Source organism: Mytilus edulis, chromosome 8 (genome assembly GCF_963676685.1).
Source record: "Mytilus edulis chromosome 8, xbMytEdul2.2, whole genome shotgun sequence".
In the NCBI taxonomy this organism is placed as follows: Eukaryota; Metazoa; Mollusca; class Bivalvia; order Mytilida; family Mytilidae; genus Mytilus; species Mytilus edulis.
In genome coordinates this window covers 12,289,238-12,310,582 of record NC_092351.1, presented here as the reverse complement: position 1 = coordinate 12,310,582, position 21,345 = coordinate 12,289,238, and the positions used below count along the sequence as shown (strand labels likewise).

At 34.6% G+C, this 21,345-nt stretch overlaps 1 long non-coding RNA gene across 1 annotated transcript; it reads left to right on the top strand.

Moving 5' to 3' along the window:
* Window positions 1-1,168: 1,168 nt before the first annotated feature.
* Window positions 1,169-21,044, top strand: LOC139486900 (uncharacterized). Its single transcript, XR_011655672.1, has 3 exons — window positions 1,169-1,386; window positions 7,491-7,547; window positions 20,893-21,044. It is a non-coding gene; the product is annotated as an uncharacterized lncRNA (long non-coding RNA).
* The last annotated feature ends 301 nt before the right edge of the window (window positions 21,045-21,345 follow it).

Genomic DNA, 21,345 nt, shown 5'->3' with positions numbered 1-21,345 from the left:
TTATAAAAAAATACCTGACATTGTTATATCACTGATAATCAGCCCTCTCATAACTTAATTTGGAAAAAAAACCACATAATTTACAGTATAAAAGATTAAAATTCTGCAAGCCGAAACCCTGAAAAACAAACAAATTCCTAAAAAAAACCAGCAGCCACATCCTTAACCATATGTTAACTATGTGAATTACATTTTTGCTTTATCCTACATATATTGGTCTTTTGATGTTGTCCCTAAAAAAATCTTACCGTGACTGAATCTATACATTTGCTTTGAGACCAAAATATTGTCAAAAAATCATTAAAGCAGAACTTGCGTCTCAGATTAAGAAAGGGTCTAGAAAACACCTAGAAAGCAAGATTTTGCGTCATTTGTTCTATAAAATTGAGAATGGAAATGGGGTATGTGTCAAAGAGGCAACAACCCGACCAAAGAGCAGATAACAACCGAACGCCACCAATGGGCCTCCAGCGACTCCCTAGCACTTCGTTAATTTTTGGCAATACTGTATAAAAAGGCAAGTTACAGACCAATTTTAATACCGCAATACATGATGCAGTTTGGAATTCAGAACATTCAATTCCGCAGAAGAGAAGGACTTATTCTGATTAAATGGTACATTATGACTTTACTATACATGTATTAATTTATTTTTATTTTAGAATAAAATTGAATTTACTAATGGTATATTTTCAAATATTATAAATATAGCTGTGAAAATAAAGATCAGTCTCTTGTTTCAAAAGTTTATATGAAAAAGCAAAATCATGTGACTGAACAGTGCAGAAAATATTGAATAATCTGTCCTCCCAGTCTACGAAACTAAGTAACCAATCCAAAACAAATCATCTTGCAACCCGCCCTCCCTCCGAATATCAAATGATTGTGTTCTTACTCGAGAAATAACATTGCGTTTATACAAAAAATACAACCCAATTTATTGTACGGAAAACAAACATAGTCGTCCGTTTTTTTTGTTTCATTTGAAAACTAGTATAAAAAATAGTTCGTCATTAAAGTTGTATTATTAAAAAAAAACGACGACTTTTTTTAACTGAAGCTGACATTGGTTGATGAAAATTTGTGGCTAGGATAAACAGGGACAATCGATGAAATCTAAACAAAAATTTAAAAAAAAACAAGTAATAAGGAAGAAATCCGAGACCTTCCGAACAATTTTTATTTAGGTAAATGTCAACATCCGGTTGTCAAAGACAAATTTTACACGAGGTTGAAAAATAACATCAGACGAAATGTTTCGTCAACCTAAGACAGTTTCGATGACGGGGTGGCGTCTGGTAGCATTTTGGGGTGCCTTTGTCGGGTCAATTGGAGGTTTCATGTATGCAGTTGCAATTTACCCAATGATGAACGTAGATAAATATAGTTAGTTTATGTAAGACCGTCGTATATAGATCGATGTCGAGTTAACTTTTATGAATGAGTTACAAGACGATTAGTCCAAATAATTATGACGCCTTGAACGGCTATTAAATTTTGTATGTTCTAGGTTTTCGAGACTTCATAATTATTTGGACTACTAGACGATTAAATAAGATTCGCCTCTATTATTATGGGTCCTCAGTTGCTTTCGAGACGCTAATCTGTATCTGTATCTGTATTAGGAAATCCCTCCTTCAAAGGAGCACTTCACAATGAATATATATGTCTATACACACTTAGTTTGAAAATATAAAAAATATAAATATAAATGTACGCCCCGTGGGGTGTACGTTGGCTACAGTCTTTGACTCTTGCTCTTGCTAGACGGTAAGGTCTTTAAGAGTTCATTTCTCTTGGCATGTAACGCATAGCATAATTTTCTGGATATGTATTCTACCATGAAACAATTGTCAGTGCATTTGCATCTGCAACCACAAGCACATAATAAGTGACTCGGATCTAAAATGAGCTGTGCGTCTATTACAACGTTAGTAAGATTAAAGCATTTGGTACAGTTTCTAAAGCTACAAAGAAAGCTTTCAAGTTCATGCAGGTATGGTATGCGGATATCATGCAAAGTCTTACATTCCAGAAGGAAGTGATCTACCGTTTCTGCGGATTCTTTGCATAGTAAGCAGGTTGGATCTACGCTATTTTGATTAAATGAAGCTTTGTTGCTTTGAAGATAGTAGGTGCCTGTAAGGAGCTTTAGTTTTGTTTGAAGACGACTTATATCCTGAGATGATGTGCCTACACTTGCAAGACAAGGATGAGTGTTTCGCCAGAGTATATTGTTAGTGGATAGATAATTGAGAGAACTATATAGGGATACTTTTGTTCTCAATTGATCATGCCAGACACTGTCAACTGCTTTTTTTACTTGTGTTTTCCATCGATTTGCGTTGATCGGATTGAGCATTAGATCATGAGCTGAAGGTAGATTATATTGGGCTAGAATGCATCTTGCTTTTGAGAACCAGCTTTGAGAGTTGAAACCAGACATAAGTAGTTGTCGTTCAGCTAGTTCCTTTTCTATTGAGGATTCCATTCCACATATTTTGTTATAAATATTTATGACAGCTTTATGTATTGTTCCTTGTATTGGAATTACTCCTGTCATAGTATAGACAGCTGCATCTGCAGTATTATTTGGCAGTGATAGGATTTGTTTCATTGCTTTCCTATAGAATACTTCTAATGGCTCTATGTGTTTTTTGTCTGGAACGAATATATCTAGTCCATAAATAAGGACAGGTAGGATATATATTTGAAAGATATGTAGACAAGTAATTGGGTTGAGACCATTCTTTCCGTGAAGACCAGCACCCATTAGGCTATACATTGTCCGTCTGGCTTTAGATATATTTCCTTCAATATGAATATTGATTGTTTTCTTTAAGTCAGAGCTGTGTTTAATTCCTATATGAAGAGCCGAGCTTGGCTGAAGCATAGCTGTATTATTAATCTCAAATTCAAAGTCTGTATTTCGTGTGGAGGGCACATTTTTCAGTACAAGACTCTTGGTGGGTTAGAGTTTATATTTTTCCTGAATACTGTAGTTTTCAACTGTACTTATCATTGACTGGAGATCTGAAGGTGAATTTGCAACCAGGGCGACATCATCAGCGCAGGTCGGCGAACCACAATATATATTCCCAATGTAGGAACCCAGACCGCTATTTTCCAGTTGGTCTAGAATGTCGTTTATATAAACTTTGTAGAGTTCGGTACTGAGAATTCCACCTTGTCGTACTCCTTGGTGAACAGGGAATGGATTTGATATTAAACCATTCCATTTGATGGAGGTTATGGCATAAGTACTAAGTTGGCGTATTAAGAGCCAGAGTGTTCCACCTACTCCTGATAAGAAGAGTTTACGATGCAAGCTATCATGGTTGACGACATCGAAAGCAGCCTTAGCATCCAGTAGAGCAACAAAAATAGGTAGTTTTTGGCTAATGCCATATTTCCATGACGACCCTAGGATATATCGTCCATACCGCCACATCATCCATGGGACGTATCGGGCCTATCGGCCATACCTTGTGAGACGTATCGTCTACACTTTAATTTTTTTTATTGAGGTTATAACATAAAGTATAATAATAAAATAAGTATTTATTAATAGTAATAACATAAATATGATGTGATATAAAGGCATCTTATTTTATATGAAGTTGAACAGGGTTTCCGCTGGCGGTCGCCATTTTCGCAATTTGCGAAAAAATAATAATTGTGGCGATTAAAATTCGTCATTGGCGAAAGAATTTGGCGACAGAAATATATATAACGATTTATTTTCCTCCATCTTGTTTATTTACTTTTTTTCGAGTTTTCTTGGACTTTACCCGATCAGACAATACTTGGAATTCACCTTGACCTCATTAAGATTTGTACAGAAAATCAATAATCAGCTGATTGCATTTTATACCTATCGACAACAAAGGACTAATTAATAAAGGTGTTGATTGAATTGTTTGACAAAATGATATGGTTAAATAGCTTCCGCTAAATGTCACATACATAATTTATTTACCACTTAGCGACGCACGTGTTTGAAGCAAACTTTTGACGTCTCCTCTCCTTTTAAAGATAGTTTAGAAAAGAAAGCTGTTGTGACGAAAAATGTTCAAAAGCAAGAAAAATCTCTGATTTAAAACTTAAATTATCCGTTGACTTTAATATAGGTTATTGATATTGCTTCAAAGTCGTTTTAGTGACACATGTACGTGTTTTAAGCATAGTTTTACGTCTCAACTTTTTCATTTACGATGGTCAAGAAAAGAAAACTGTCGTTATGAAGAAATCTATCCAAAAGGTTAAGAACAACTCCTCGAATGAGAGTAACCCTTCAAAGTAAATTTTAAACGAAAAATATAATTATGTTACTTGGCGAAAAAAAATAATAAGTGGCGAAAAATAAATTGTTTTGGCGAAAGAGGTGGCGAAAAAAATAATTGACCCAGGGGAAACCCTGAAGTTGAAACTATAGGAGTTGACTGCCGCTGTTGATGACGATATATATAAAAACAAATTGCAAGCACATGTTACTGTAGTCCGAGATTACTCTGACGTCCAACGGCTGTTTTGCCAGACAAGCTGGGGCCGTGGGGACGGCCCCAGCTTGTCTGGCAAAACAGCCGTTGGACGTCAGAGTAATCTCGGACTAATGTTACTGATCTTTTTATTATATCTGTAAAAGGTATATTATTCTAAACAAATCTGTGATGATTTTATAGTCTACTTCTACGAGTCAAAAGATTTGTAGAGAAAATCAGTCTTAGTGAAATTAAAAACAGTCCTCAGTGTAGAGGTTAACTCTACGGAAAGCAATTCGAGTTATATTTGTCCTGATCATCATATATAGAGTTTAATGATTCTGTGTTTTTCTTCTTTCTTATAGTTTAGAGTCAGTCATTCCTGATAACATGATAAATGATGGTTTCAGGAATGTTCTTATTGCTTTGTTCATTGTCACGGTTGACAATGGTTGAATACTGTTTTTTGACGATTTAGATGTTCCCCTTTTTTTCTGAAGCTTATGGACAATCATACCAATATAGTATAAGAAACACAAAAAGATAATATTTTCGTTTAATATATTTTATTTATTCATTCAGTCATACAGACAAACAAATATACAACATTTACAACACACACATAAACCATACAGCATACACCTTCATGTTAATAATTGTAAATTTGTTTGATAATTGGTTGGCAATCACGTAAACTAATTAAAGGATTAATACATGCACCTCTGAAATTTGTAAACTCAAAGTTTGCATTAAACAGAGACACGTGCCCAATTATTGAATTAATATGATTTATGATGGGTTTTTGTAAAGGTAATCATACATAATCATAAAAAACGGTCTGAGACCTTTGGCATAACAGCACTTATTCAAAGTAATAGTCAACCTTAGAAAATGAAAAAAATCTTCCCAATTTAGCATTTGAGGGATTTACTTGATGTTCGTTTTTTTTGTCAAGAGAGAAAAAATGCCAAACAATATGAAATGCTATCTAAGACTTGCATTACTGGTGGTAATTTGTTTAAACCTTTGAAAACCAATTTTAGAGGCATTTTCAGTACAACCTGGAAAATTGACAAATAATCTATTATTCCACAGAATCAATATATATATTGAAGTTTATACTCTTAAAACATGTAAAAACCATCTAATTGGCTACAAAAAACAAGCTTAAAATCTTATCTAAACCTTTTCTTAATAACTTAGAATTTCTTTTTAAAATGTTAACAGGAGAGACAAAATATTGTACCACCTCAAAAAATGTTGCTAGATATTCCAAATTATGTATAAGATATTGTATGAAATATTTTGAGTAATAATGACTATGTGGTATGTGCTTTGCTCATTTTTGAAAGCAAAAGATATAATAAAACTCTGTTCAAATACGTCCGTTTGCATGTAGCTTGCATTAGATAAGTTTGGTAAGTTACATGTAAATATTTTTTATCATATGAAATTCGTTTTTGTCCTGAAATATATTGCTCAAACTTTTTCTTCATATGATAAAAAAATTGAAAATAAATCATAGAGTGCCACCGACATTTCTGGTTACTCTATTAATAAAGCAAGGTACATCGAAAAGACTGCTCAAATAGCTTGTATTTTTACAAGAATTTCACTACATAAGGTATGTTTGCACTCCGCTTGAACTCTGAGTCTCAGCTTGGGTGCTGTATTTTCATAGTGATCTCGAATTGTATTAATATATTTCCTTTACAATTTATTGACAAAAGCATAATTAAAACTTGTGTTCATCAAAGGTGTAATAATAAGCAATTAACAACCTTCTTTCGGAGGATATAACAAAATTAAACATGATAAATAATGTATAAACAGTATAGTTTATTCAAAAGTTATAATAACCATCTATAAGTATCAAAATAATTCATATATAACATCTATAAAAAAAACAAAAAAAAACATGGACAATACGTCTTTACAAAGTATGGCCTTTTTTGTCATCTTTGCATCCTATGGACGTCATGGCAGTATGGCCGTCACGTCCTGCATCGCCCCAGTTGGTCTGGAGCTGAGCTGGAGATCAATCTTACTTGTTCATGTTGTTGAAATAAGATACAATCTTACTTGTTCATGCTGTTGGAATAAGATACAATCTTAATTGTTCATGTTGTTGAAATAAGATACAATCTAACTTGATCATATTGTTGAAATTAGAATCAATCTTACTTGTTCATGTTGTTGAAATAAGATACAATCTGACTTGTTCATGTTGTTAAAATTATAATCAATCTTAATTGTTCATGTTGTTGAAATAAGATACAATCTGACTTGTTCATGTTGTTGAAATAAGATACAATCTGACTTGTTCATGTTGATGAAATAAGATACAATCTGACTTGTTCATGTTGTTGAAATTAGAATCAATCTTACTTGTTCATGTTGTTAAAATTAGATTCAATCTTACTTGTTCGTGTTGTTGAAATAAGATACAATCTGACTTGTTCATGTTGTTGAACTAAGATACTATCTTACTTGTTCGTGTTGTTGAAATAAGATACAATCTTACTTGTTTATGTTTTTGAAAAGAGATACTATCTTACTTATCATTTTCTTATTGAAATGAGAATTAAATAACATGAGTTATCTCTCTTTACCAAGTAAATAAAATACATTCTTTGTATACATGTATATAACATGCATACAATTAGGAGATATGGTATGATTTCCTATGAGACAAATATAAATTTAAATAGGATACTTTTAGCTTTCTTGTCTTATATGATCATACATATATATGTTGTTTATTTTCAACATGTTCAATAATGCAACAATGCGCGATACATTTTAACGTATTTAAATTAAATAACTAAAACTCATGATAAATTGATGAAGGTTTGACTGTGAACAGACCTAAGCCTGTCGTGTACTTTAACTGTATTCTATATCTTTTTTCCTGCTTTAATGACAAATAACATGATTGTACAAACATGACAAATGAATATTGTCATTAAAAGAAAACCACATTTAATTAAGTTATTGTTTGAATTTCAGAAGAATTACAGAAAAAAGGCAGAGCTGGTTTGGATATTGAATCTATACAACCAGCAGGTAAGTTATTGAACAGAATCTATTAACAACTAATTATCTTTAGTTTGATATAAATGTATATACATGATATATATGTACAGGTATTTGTACAAACATGAAAAAGTCTTCCTTTTAAGCTTACTTGGCTCAAAGTGGCCATGTGAGCTTTTCTTTCCACTTGGTGTCCTTTACCCTTTAGTCTATAAATGATTAAAGATTTATCTTCTGTGAAACTATGGTTACAATTGGAACCATACTTTTACACAACCATTCTCCAGGTATTTAGCAAAAACATGTGTCATGTGTGTAGGATGAATGTACATGGAAAAAAAATGTAGACTGCCAAGGTTGAAAATAGAACAGCCAGATGAAGGACTCCTCCGGGTGTGGGAGTTTCTCGCTGTATTGAAGACCCATTGGTGGCCTTCGGCTGTTGTCTGCTCTATGGTTGGGTTGTTGGCTCTTTGACACATTCCCCATTTCCATTCTCAATTTTATTGTAGCCTAAGAAAAATGCAACTATTGCCAATTTTCTTTAAAACAGTTAAAGCAGGGTTTGATCATTAATTCTATCCAGGGCCATTTATCATTGTAATTTGGATGCTACATTGCTTGAGAGGTATGATATCTGACATGTCTGAAGTGGTTTTCTGATAGATTGTGCTTGAGAGTGATGATATCTGACATGTCTGAAGTGGGTTTCTGATAGATTGTGTTATGGATGTAATGCTTTATTGCTTGAGAGTGATGATATCTGACATGTCTGAAGTGGTTTTCTGATAGATTGTGTTATGGATGTAATGCTTTATTGCTTGAGAGTGATGATATCTGACATGTCTGAAGTGGGTTTCTGATAGATTGTGTTATGGATGTAATGCTTTATTGCTTGAGAGTGATGATATCTGACATGTCTGAAGTGGGTTTCTGATAGATTGTGTTATGGATGTAATGCTTTATTGCTTGAGAGTGATGATATCTGACATGTCTGAAGTCATTGGAAGTAGGTTTCTGATAGATTGTGTTATGGATGTAATGCTTTATTGCTTGAGAGTGATGATATCTGACATGTCTGAAGTCACTGGAAGTAGGTTTCTGATAGATTGTGTTATGGATGTAATGCTTTATTGCTTGAGAGTGATGATATCTGACATGTCTGAAGTGGTTTTCTGATAGATTGTGTTATGGATGTAATGCTTTATTGCTTGAGAGTGATGCTATCTGACATGTCTGAAGTGGTTTTCTGATAGATTGTGTTATGGATGTAATGCTTTATTGCTTGAGAGTGATGATATCTGACATGTCTGAAGTGGTTTTTTGATAGATTGTGTTATGGATGCAATGCTTTATTGCTTGAGAGTGATGCTATCTGACATGTCTGAAGTGGTTTTCTGATAGATTGTGTTATGGATGTAATGCTTTATTGCTTGAGAGTGATGATATCTGACATGTCTGAAGTGGTTTTTTGATAGATTGTGTTATGGATGCAATGCTTTATTGCTTGAGAGTGATGATATCTGACATGTCTGAAGTGGTTTTCTGATAGATTGTGTTATGGATGTAATGCTTTATTGCTTGAGAGTGATGATATCTGACATGTCTGAAGTGGGTTTCTGATAGATTGTGTTATGGATGTAATGCTTTATTGCTTGAGAGTGATGATATCTGACATGTCTGAAGTGGGTTTCTGATAGATTGTGTTATGGATGTAATGCTTTATTGCTTGAGAGTGATGATATCTGACATGTCTGAAGTGGTTTTCTGATAGATTGTGTTATGGATGTAATGCTTTATTGCTTGAGAGTGATGATATCTGACATGTCTGAAGTGGTTTTCTGATAGATTGTGTTATGGATGTAATGCTTTATTGCTTGAGAGTGATGATATCTGACATGTCTGAAGTGGTTTTTGATAGATTGTGTTATGGATGCAATGCTTTATTGCTTGAGAGTGATGCTATCTGACATGTCTGAAGTGGGTTTCTGATAGATTGTGTTATGGATGTAATGCTTTATTGCTTGAGAGTGATGATATCTGACATGTCTGAAGGGGGTTTCTGATAGATTGTGTTATGGATGTAATGCTTTATTTCTTGAGAGTGATGATATCTGACATGTCTGAAGTGGGTTTCTGATAGATTGTGTTATGAATGTAATACTTTATTGCTTTAGAGTGATGATATCTGACATGTCTGAAGTGGTTTTCTGATAGATTGTGTTATGGATGTAATGCTTTATTACTTGAGAGTGATGATATCTGACATGTCTGAAGTGGGTTTCTGATAGATTGTGTTATGGATGTAATGCTTTATTGCTTGAAAGTGATGATATCTGACATGTCTGAAGTGGTTTTTTGATAGATTGTGTTATGGATGCAATGCTTTATTGCTTGAGAGTGATGCTATCTGACATGTCTGAAGTGGGTTTCTGATAGATTGTGTTATGGATGGAATGCTTTATTGCTTGAGAGTGATGATATCTGACATGTCTGAAGTGGTTTTCTGATAGATTGTGTTATGGATGTAATGCTTTATTGCTTGAGAGTGATGATATCTGACATGTCTGAAGTGGGTTTCTGATAGATTGTGTTATGGATGTAATGCTTTATTGTTTGAGAGTGATGATATCTGACATGTCTGCTGTGGGTTTCTGATAGATTGTGTTATGAATGTAATACTTTATTGCTTGAGAGTGATGATATCTGACATGTCTGAAGTGGGTTTCTGATAGATTGTGTTATGGATGCAATGCTTTATTGCTTGGGAGTGAATCTGACATGTCTGAAGTAGGTTTCTGATAGATTGTGTTATGGATGTAATGCTTTATTGCTTGAGAGTGATGATATCTGACATGTCTGAAGTGGGTGTCTGATAGATTGTGTTATGGATGTAATGCTTTATTGCTTGAGAGTGATGATATCTGACATGTCTGAAGTGGGTTTCTGATAGATTGTGTTATGGATGTAATGCTTTATTGCTTGAGAGTGATGATATCTGACATGTCTGAAGTGGGTTGTTTGATAGATTGTGTTATGGATGTAATGCTTTATTGCTTGAGAGTGATGATATCTGACATGTCTGAAGTGGGTTTTCTGATAGATTGCGTTATGGATGTAATGCTTTATTGCTTGGGAGTGATGATATCTGACATGTCTGAAGTGGGTTTCTGATAGATTGTGTTATGGATGTAATGCTTTATTGCTTGAGAGTGATGATATCTGACATGTCTGAAGTGGTTTCTAATAGATTGTATTATGGATGTAATGCTTTATTGCTTGAGAGTGATGCTATCTGACATGTCTGAAGTTGGTTTCTGATAGATTGTGTTATGGATGTAATGCTTTATTGCCTGAGAGTGATGATATCTGACATGTCTGAAGTGGGTGTCTGATAGATTGTGTTATGGATGTAATGCTTTATTGCTTGAGAGTGATGATATCTGACATGTCTGAAGTGGGTTTTCTGATAGATTGTGTTATGGATGTAATGCTTTATTGCTTGAGAGTGATGATATCTGACATGTCTGAAGTGGGTTTTCTGATAGATTGTGTTATGGATGTAATGCTTTATTGCTTGAGAGTGATGATATCTGACATGTCTGAAGTGGTTTTCTGATAGATTGTGTTATGGATGTAATGCTTTATTGCTTGGGAGTGATGATATCTGACATGTCTGCAGTGAGTTTCTGATAGATTGTGTTATGGATGGAATGCTTTATTGCGTGAGAGTGATGATATCTGACATATCTGAAGTGGGTTTCTGATAGATTGTGCTTGAGAGTGATGATATCGGACATGTCTGAAGTGGGTTTCTGATAGATTGTGTTATGGATGTAATGCTTTATTGCTTGAGAGTGATGATATCTGACATGTCTGAAGTGGGTTTCTGATAGATTGTGTTATGGATGTAATGCTTTATTGCTTGAGAGTGATGATATCTGACATATCTGAAGTGGGTTTCTGATAGATTGTGCTTAAGAGTGATGATATCGGACATGTCTGAAGTGGGTTTCTGATAGATTGTGTTATGGATGGAATGCTTTATTGCTTGAGAGTGATGACATCTGACATATCTGAAGTGGGTTTCTGATAGATTGTGCTTGAGAGTGATGCTATCTGACATGTCTGAAGTGGGTTTCTGATAGATTGTGTTATGGATGTAATGCTTTATTGCTTGAGAGTGATGATATCTGACATGTCTGAAGTGGGTTTCTGATAGATTGTGTTATGGATGTAATGCTTTATTGCGTGAGAGTGACGATATCTGACATGTCTGAAGTGGGTTTCTGATAGATTGTGTTATGGATGTAATGCTTTATTGCTTGAGAGTGATGATATCTGACATGTCTGAAGTGGGTTTCTGATAGATTGTGTTATGGATGTAATGCTTTATTGCTTGAGAGTGATGATATCTGACATGTCTGAAGTGGGTTTCTGATAGATTGTGTTATGGATGTAATGCTTTATTGCTTGAGAGTGATGATATCTGACATGTCTGCAGTGAGTTTCTGATAGATTGTGTTATGGATGGAATGCTTTATTGCTTGAGAGTGATGATATCTGACATATCTGAAGTGGGTTTCTGATAGATTGTGCTTGAGAGTGATGATATCGGACATGTCTGAAGTGGGTTTCTGATAGATTGTGTTATGGATGTAATGCTTTATTGCTTGAGAGTGATGATATCTGACATGTCTGCAGTGGGTTTCTGATAGATTGTGTTATGGATGTAATGCTTTATTGCTTGAGAGTGATGATATCTGACATGTCTGAAGTGGTTGGTTTTCTGATAGATTGTGTTGTGGATGTAATGCTTTATTGCTTGAGAGTGATGATATCTGACATGTCTGAAGTGGGTTTCTGATAGATTGTGTTATGGATGTAATGCTTTATTGCTTGAGAGTGATGATATCTGACATGTCTGAAGTGGGTTTCTGATAGATTGTGTTATGGATGTAATGCTTTATTGCTTGAGAGTGATGATATCTGACATGTCTGAAGTGGGTTTCTGATAGATTGTGTTATGGATGTAATGCTTTATTGCTTGAGAGTGATGATATCTGACATGTCTATGGTGGGTTTCTGATAGATTGTGTTATGGATGTAATGCTTTATTGCTTGAGAGTGATGATATCTGACATGTCTGAAGTGGGTTTTTTAGATTGTGTTATGGATGTAATGCTTTATTGCTTGATAGTGATGATATCTGACATGTCTGAAGTGGGTTTTCTGATAGATTGTGTTATGGATGTAATGCTTTATTGCTTGAGAGTGATGATATCTGACATGTCTGAAGTGGGTTTCTGATAGATTGTGTTGTGGATGTAATGCTTTATTGCTTGAGAGTGATGATATCTGACATGTCTATGGTGGGTTTCTGATAGATTGTGTTATGGATGTAATCCTTAATTGCTTGAGAGTGATGATATCTGACATGTCTAAAGTGGGTTTTTTGATAGATTGTGTTATGGATGTAATGCTTTATTGCTTGAGAGTGATGATATCTGACATGTCTGCAGTGAGTTTCTGATAGATTGTGTTGTGGATGTAATGCTTTATTGCTTGAGAGTGATGATATCTGACATGTCTGCAGTGGGTTTCTGATAGATTGTGTTATGGATGTAATGCTTTATTGCTTGAGAGTGATGATATCTGACATGTCTGAAGTGGGTTTCTGATAGATTGTGTTATGGATGTAATGCTTTATTGCTTGAGAGTGATGATATCTGACATGTCTGTAGTGGGTTTCTGATAGATTGTGTTATGGATGTAATGCTTTATTGCTTGAGAGTGATGATATCTGACATGTCTGAAGTGAGTTTCTGATAGATTGTGTTATGGATGTAATGCTTTATTGCTTGAGAGTGATGATATCTGACATGTCTGAAGTGGGTTTCTGATAGATTGTGTTATGGATGTAATGCTTTATTGCTTGAGAGTGATGATATCTGACATGTCTGCAGTGGGTTTCTGATAGATTGTGTTATGGATGTAATGCTTTATTGCTTGAGAGTGATGATATCTGACATGTCTGAAGTGGGTTATCTGATAGATTGTGTTATGGATGTAATGCTTTATTGCTTGAGAGTGATGATATCTGACATGTCTGAAGTGGGTTTCTGATAGATTGTGTTATGGATGTAATGCTTTATTGCTTGAGAGTGATGCTATCTGACATGTCTGAAGTGGTTTTCTGATAGATTGTGTTATGGATGTAATGCTTTATTGCTTGGGAGTGATGATATCTGACATGTCTGCAGTGAGTTTCTGATAGATTGTGTTATGGATGGAATGCTTTATTGCTTGAGAGTGATGATATCTGACATATCTGAAGTGGGTTTCTGATAGATTGTGCTTGAGAGTGATGAAATCGGACATGTCTGAAGTGGGTTTCTGATAGATTGTGTTATGGATGTAATGCTTTATTGCTTGAGAGTGATGATATCTGACATGTCTGAAGTGGGTTTCTGATAGATTGTGTTATGGATGTAATGCTTTATTGCTTGAGAGTGATGATATCTGACATATCTGAAGTGGGTTTCTGATAGATTGTGCTTGAGAGTGATGATATCGGACATGTCTGCAGTGAGTTTCTGATAGATTGTGTTATGGATGGAATGCTTTATTGCTTGAGAGTGATGATATCTGACATATCTGAAGTGGGTTTCTGATAGATTGTGCTTGAGAGTGATGATATCGGACATGTCTGAAGTGGGTTTCTGATAGATTGTGTTATGGATGGAATGCTTTATTGCTTGAGAGTGATGATATCTGACATATCTGAAGTGGGTTTCTGATAGATTGTGCTTGAGAGTGATGCTATCTGACATGTCTGAAGTGGGTTTCTGATAGATTGTGTTATGAATGTAATGCTTTATTGCTTGAGAGTGATGATATCTGACATGTCTGAAGTGGGTTTCTGATAGATTGTGTTATGGATGTAATGCTTTATTGCTTGAGAGTGATGATATCTGACATGTCTGAAGTGGGTTTCTGATAGATTGTGTTATGGATGTAATGCTTTATTGCTTGAGAGTGATGATATCTGACATGTCTAAAGTGGGTTTCTGATAGATTGTGTTATGGATGTAATGCTTTATTGCTTGAGAGTGATGATATCTGACATGTCTGAAGTGGTTTTTTGATAGATTGTGTTATGGATGCAATGCTTTATTGCTTGAGAGTGATGATATCTTACATGTCTGAAGTGGGTTTCTGCTAGATTGTGTTATGGATGTAATGCTTTATTGCTTGAGAGTGATGCTATCTGACATGTCTGAAGTGGGTTTCTGATAGATTGTGTTATGGATTTAATGCTTTATTGCTTGAGAGTGATGCTATCTGACATGTCTGAAGTGGGTTTCTGATAGATTGTGTTATGAATGTAATACTTTATTGCTTGAGAGTGATGATATCTGACATGTCTGAAGTGGGTTTCTGATAGATTGTGCTTGAGAGTGATGATATCGGACATGTCTGAAGTGGGTGTCTGATAGATTGTGTTATGGATGTAATGCTTTATTGCTTGAGATTGATGATATCTGACATGTCTGAAGTGGGTTTCTGATAGATTGTGTTATGGATGTAATGCTTTATTGCTTGAGAGTGATGATATCTGACATGTCTGAAGTGGGTTTCTGATAGATTGTGTTATGGATGTAATGCTTTATTGCTTGAGAGTGATGATATCTGACATGTCTGCAGTGAGTTTCTGATAGATTGTGTTATGGATGGAATGCTTTATTGCTTGAGAGTGATGATATCTGACATATCTGAAGTGGGTTTCTGATAGATTGTGCTTGAGAGTGATGATATCGGACATGTCTGAAGTGGGTTTCTGATAGATTGTGTTATGGATGTAATGCTTTATTGCTTGAGAGTGATGATATCTGACATGTCTGCAGTGGGTTTCTGATAGATTGTGTTATGGATGTAATGCTTTATTGCTTGAGAGTGTTGATATCTGACATGTCTGAAGTGGTTTTCTGATAGATTGTGTTGTGGATGTAATGCTTTATTGCTTGAGAGTGATGATATCTGACATGTCTGAAGTGTGTTTCTGATAGATTGTGTTATGGATGTAATGCTTTATTGCTTGAGAGTGATGATATCTGACATGTCTGAAGTGGGTTTCTGATAGATTGTGTTATGGATGTAATGCTTTATTGCTTGAGAGTGATGATTTCTGACATGTCTGAAGTGGGTTTCTGATAGATTGTGTTATGGATGTAATGCTTTATTGCTTGAGAGTGATGATATCTGACATGTCTGAAGTGGGTTTCTGATAGATTGTGTTATGGATGGAATGCTTTATTGCTTGAGAGTGATGATATCGGACATGTCTGAAGTGGTTTCTGATAGATTGTGTTATGGATGTAATGCTTTATTGCTTGAGAGTGATGATATCTGACATGTCTGAAGTGGGTTTCTTATAGATTGTGTTATGGATGTAATGCTTTATTGCTTGAGAGTGATGATATCTGACATGTCTGCAGTGGGTTTCTGATAGATTGTGTTATGGATGTAATGCTTTATTGCTTGAGAGTGATGATATCTGACATGTCTGAAGTGGTTGGTTTTCTGATAGATTGTGTTGTGGATGTAATGCTTTATTGCTTGAGAGTGATGATATCTGACATGTCTGAAGTGGGTTTCTGATAGATTGTGTTATGGATGTAATGCTTTATTGCTTGAGAGTGATGATATCTGACATGTCTGAAGTGGGTTTCTGATAGATTGTGTTATGGATGTAATGCTTTATTGCTTGAGAGTGATGATATCTGACATGTCTGAAGTGGGTTTCTGATAGATTGTGTTATGGATGTAATGCTTTATTGCTTGAGAGTGATGATATCTGACATGTCTGAAGTGGGTTTCTGATAGATTGTGTTATGGATGTAATGCTTTATTGCTTGAGAGTGATGATATCTGACATGTCTATGGTGGGTTTCTGATAGATTGTGTTATGGATGTAATGCTTTATTGCTTGAGAGTGATGATATCTGACATGTCTGAAGTGGGTTTTTTGATAGATTGTGTTATGGATGTAATGCTTTATTGCTTGATAGTGATGATATCTGACATGTCTGAAGTGGGTTTTCTGATAGATTGTGTTATGGATGTAATGCTTTATTGCTTGAGAGTGATGATATCTGACATGTCTGAAGTGGGTTTCTGATAGATTGTGTTATGGCTGTAATGCTTTATTGCTTGAGATTGATGATATCTGACATGTCTATGTTGGGTTTCTGATAGATTGTATTATGGATGTAATGCTTTATTGCTTGAGAGTGATGATATCTGACATGTCTGAAGTGGGTTTTTTGATAGATTGTGTTATGGATGTAATGCTTTATTGCTTGAGAGTGATGATATCTGACATGTCTGAAGTGGGTTTTCTGATAGATTGTGTTATGGATGTAATGCTTTATTGCTTGAGAGTGATGATATCTGACATGTCTGAAGTGGGTTTCTGATAGATTGTGTTATGGATGTAATGCTTTATTGCTTGAGAGTGATGCTATCTGACATGTCTGAAGTGGTTTTCTGATAGATTGTGTTATGGATGTAATGCTTTATTGCTTGGGAGTGATGATATCTGACATGTCTGCAGTGAGTTTCTGATAGATTGTGTTATGGATGGAATGCTTTATTGCTTGAGAGTGATGATATCTGACATATCTGAAGTGGGTTTCTGATAGATTGTGCTTGAGAGTGATGAAATCGGACATGTCTGAAGTGGGTTTCTGATAGATTGTGTTATGGATGTAATGCTTTATTGCTTGAGAGTGATGATATCTGACATGTCTGAAGTGGGTTTCTGATAGATTGTGTTATGGATGTAATGCTTTATTGCTTGAGAGTGATGATATCTGACATATCTGAAGTGGGTTTCTGATAGATTGTGCTTGAGAGTGATGATATCGGACATGTCTGCAGTGAGTTTCAGATAGATTGTGTTATGGATGGAATGCTTTATTGCTTGAGAGTGATGATATCTGACATATCTGAAGTGGGTTTCTGATAGATTGTGCTTGAGAGTGATGATATCGGACATGTCTGAAGTGGGTTTCTGATAGATTGTGTTATGGATGGAATGCTTTATTGCTTGAGAGTGATGATATCTGACATATCTGAAGTGGGTTTCTGATAGATTGTGCTTGAGAGTGATGCTATCTGACATGTCTGAAGTGGGTTTCTGATAGATTGTGTTATGGATGTAATGCTTTATTGCTTGAGAGTGATGATATCTGACATGTCTGAAGTGGGTTTCTGATAGATTGTGTTATGAATGTAATACTTTATTGCTTGAGAGTGATGATATCTGACATGTCTGAAGTGGGTTTCTGATAGATTGTGCTTGAGAGTGATGATATCGGACATGTCTGAAGTGGGTGTCTGATAGATTGTGTTATGGATGTAATGCTTTATTGCTTGAGAGTGATGATATCTGACATGTCTGAAGTGGGTTTCTGATAGATTGTGTTATGGATGTAATGCTTTATTGCTTGAGAGTGATGATATCTGAAATGTCTGAAGTGGGTTTCTGATAGATTGTGTTATGGATGTAATGCTTTATTGCTTGAGAGTGATGATATCTGACATGTCTGCAGTGGGTTTCTGATAGATTGTGTTATGGATGTAATGCTTTATTGCTTGAGAGTGATGATATCTGACATGTCTGAAGTGGGTTTCTGATAGATTGTGTTATGGATGTAATGCTTTATTGCTTGAGAGTGATGCTATCTGACATGTCTGCAGTGGGTTTCTGATAGATTGTGTTATGGATGTAATGCTTTATTGCTTGAGAGTGATGCTATCTGACATGTCTGAAGTGGTTTTCTGATAGATTGTGTTATGGATGTAATACTTTATTGCTTGAGAGTGAGTGATGCTATCTGACATGTCTGAAGTGGTTTCTGATAGATTGTGTTATGGATGTAATGCTTTATTGCTTGAGAGTGAGTGATGCTATCTGACATGTCTGCAGTGGGTTTCTGATAGATTGTGTTATGAATGTTATGCTTTATTGCTTGAGAGTGATGAGTTCTGACATGTCTGAAGTGGTTTTCTGATAGATTGTGTTACATGATACAAGAATGTACAAACTTCTCTATATAGAATAGGAAGATGTGGTATGAGTGCCATTGAGACAATTCTCCACCCAAGTCACAATTTATAAAAGTAAACCAATTCATTACAGGTCAAGGTACGGTCTTCAACACAGAGCCTTGGCTCACACCAAACAACAAGCTATAAAGGGCAAAAAAAAAATAGTGTTAAACCATTCAAACAAGAAACACTTATGAACCATATAAACAAAAGACAACTACTGAACATCAGATTCCTATATACCAGAATGCTGTAAGGAATTAGTTAAGAGAATACTGGTTAAAGGAAAAGAAAATCTGAGAGGCGAAGTTTTATAATGTCAAAATGTCCGTATTGTAATTTTTGACCAAAACAACTTATTATAAATTTTATAGGCCAGTCACAGATTCTATAAATTTAGAAATTAGCACATGCGTTTTTTATTGCAATTTTTTAATAAATGCGAGATATTTATTATTGTAATTTTGGGAAAAGCAACATACATTTATATGAATCAGATATCAGAATGCAAGTTCTTATTATTGGGCTACTGGTGTAATACCACCATTGATTTCCCCCTATTACAGTCAGGATCCTACTTTGTCAAAATTATCTCCCCATTACGCCAGTTCATTATCACAATCGTAGAAACGGAAGCCATTGTAGGGATGACGCGCTACCAATTTTGCTCTTGGAAACCGATAAATTTATTCATATTGCACCATTACGATCCTTATATGTCAGTTGTATTTTTAAAGACAAATGTATCAACTAGCTTATGAGCATCAGTTAATAATCTTGTCTGCATTGATTCAACTTAAAACTATTGTCTGATCGGTTGTCAGGTGGAATTTTCGAAAATTCATAAACATTTAAAAAAAATTCTAAATAAATATTTCGTGGAAGGGCAGACTAGATTTTTTTAGTGTGTGAAGACTATAAACTCTAGTTATCACACACAAAAAAATGGAATTTTTTCGAAGATATGCATTTTCATCATCCAACTTGAAAGACTGTCGTCAAGTACTTTCAGTAAAAAAATAGCTATTCGAACACACCTTCTCTGTTTTTGTGACTCATTAGATAGGTATTTCACTTGACCTATATATTTCATCTTTTAGTACTGTGATTTTTTTGTGTTATAACGCCAACCTGTAGCTTTAATGTATAAAAATAATAGAATTTGAAGCGAGACGATGTATGAAATATTCTTGCTTTGTACGATATCAAGACAAAATACTTAACTCAAACACGCCCTAACATAAAACGGTGCACTCGATTTTCTCTTTTCGATACAATTGTTACCCATTTTTGGATTTTTTTCTTCAGTCACATAATGGAAGGGCAGACACGAAAATTACTGAAGTAATAGATTGATATAGTTTCCGTCCGTGGTAATTTTTTCAAAAAAATCGGAGGTTATGCATTTTTGACATCCAACTTGAAAGATACCCATGTCGTCGACTTGATATCTAATTGTTCTGCTTAACTATGAACTAGATAAATTGAAAACTAATGCAAATGGTGTTTTTAAAATAAAACACCTCGTAATTGAGAAGAAAATTGCAATTTTGTTTGTTTCTATTAACTTTTAAAAATTTTGTCACTATAGTAAACAATACAGTAAACATTTATCGCCTTCTCTAACAAAGAGCTTCGATTCTTTTGTTCTATTTCAACCTGGTTTCCGACTGATTAGTCTTTGTTAAATTTGCACTTTTTAAAAAAATGGGCAGAATTTATCTTTGGTTCAAATAAAGAAATACTTTGCATGAGTAAAGTTTTATCCTGTCCAGTACTATAGAAAAAAATTCACATAACATTTCATTACATATAAGAAAATAACCATCATTGGAAGTTAACCAATCAAATGTCTCCCCTTATTTTATCTGTGTACAAGGTTTAATCACCATGTAACGTCAAGATTACAAAATTTTCTATAGAAATCCCAAATAAAAAATAATGGTGTTTTGAAATACCCAAGACAGATGTTTATGACACAGAAATGTTTTTACTGCAATAAAATGTAGGATTAATAACCTACAACTGTCAAATTCAAGGAAATATTATTTTAGACCTACTTTCGTATACAACTAGATGTGACATACCATGATTTGGTGGTATTACACCTACTGGAAAGGTATTTACAATATTAAAACTTGGAAACAATTTCAGTATCTACATTCTACAGTAATACAAATGTTTTGGCCTGTGCAATTCATGCCCAATGTTGACTGAAGCTTGCTAATGTCTAATGAGATTTATATGTTTATTTTTTCAGATATGAAGGTGTGGTCGGATCCCTTTGCTCCATATAAAAAGAAAAAGGAATAAACTTTAAGATATTGTGATATTTACTGTATTTTTATATGTACTATATATCAATTGTTTTTTTGTTTTTTTAAATGTTTTCAATAAAATTTGAAAGAAGAATCTCAGCAATTAAAAAAGGCCAACACACATCCACACATATCCAGGCAGCAATATGTTAATTTACAATGTCAGATTAATGACTAAATAATCGTTCAATTGTTGTACATAAATTAGGCCATATTTTTCTCGTTTGAATTGTTTTAAATTGGGGCCTTTCATAGCTGACTATGCGGTATGGGCTTTGCTCATTGTTGAAGGCCGTACAATGACCTGTAGTTGTTAATTTCTGTGTTATTTTGGTCTTTTGTGGAGAGTTGTCTCATTGACAATCATACCACATCTTCTTTTTTATAATGATTAG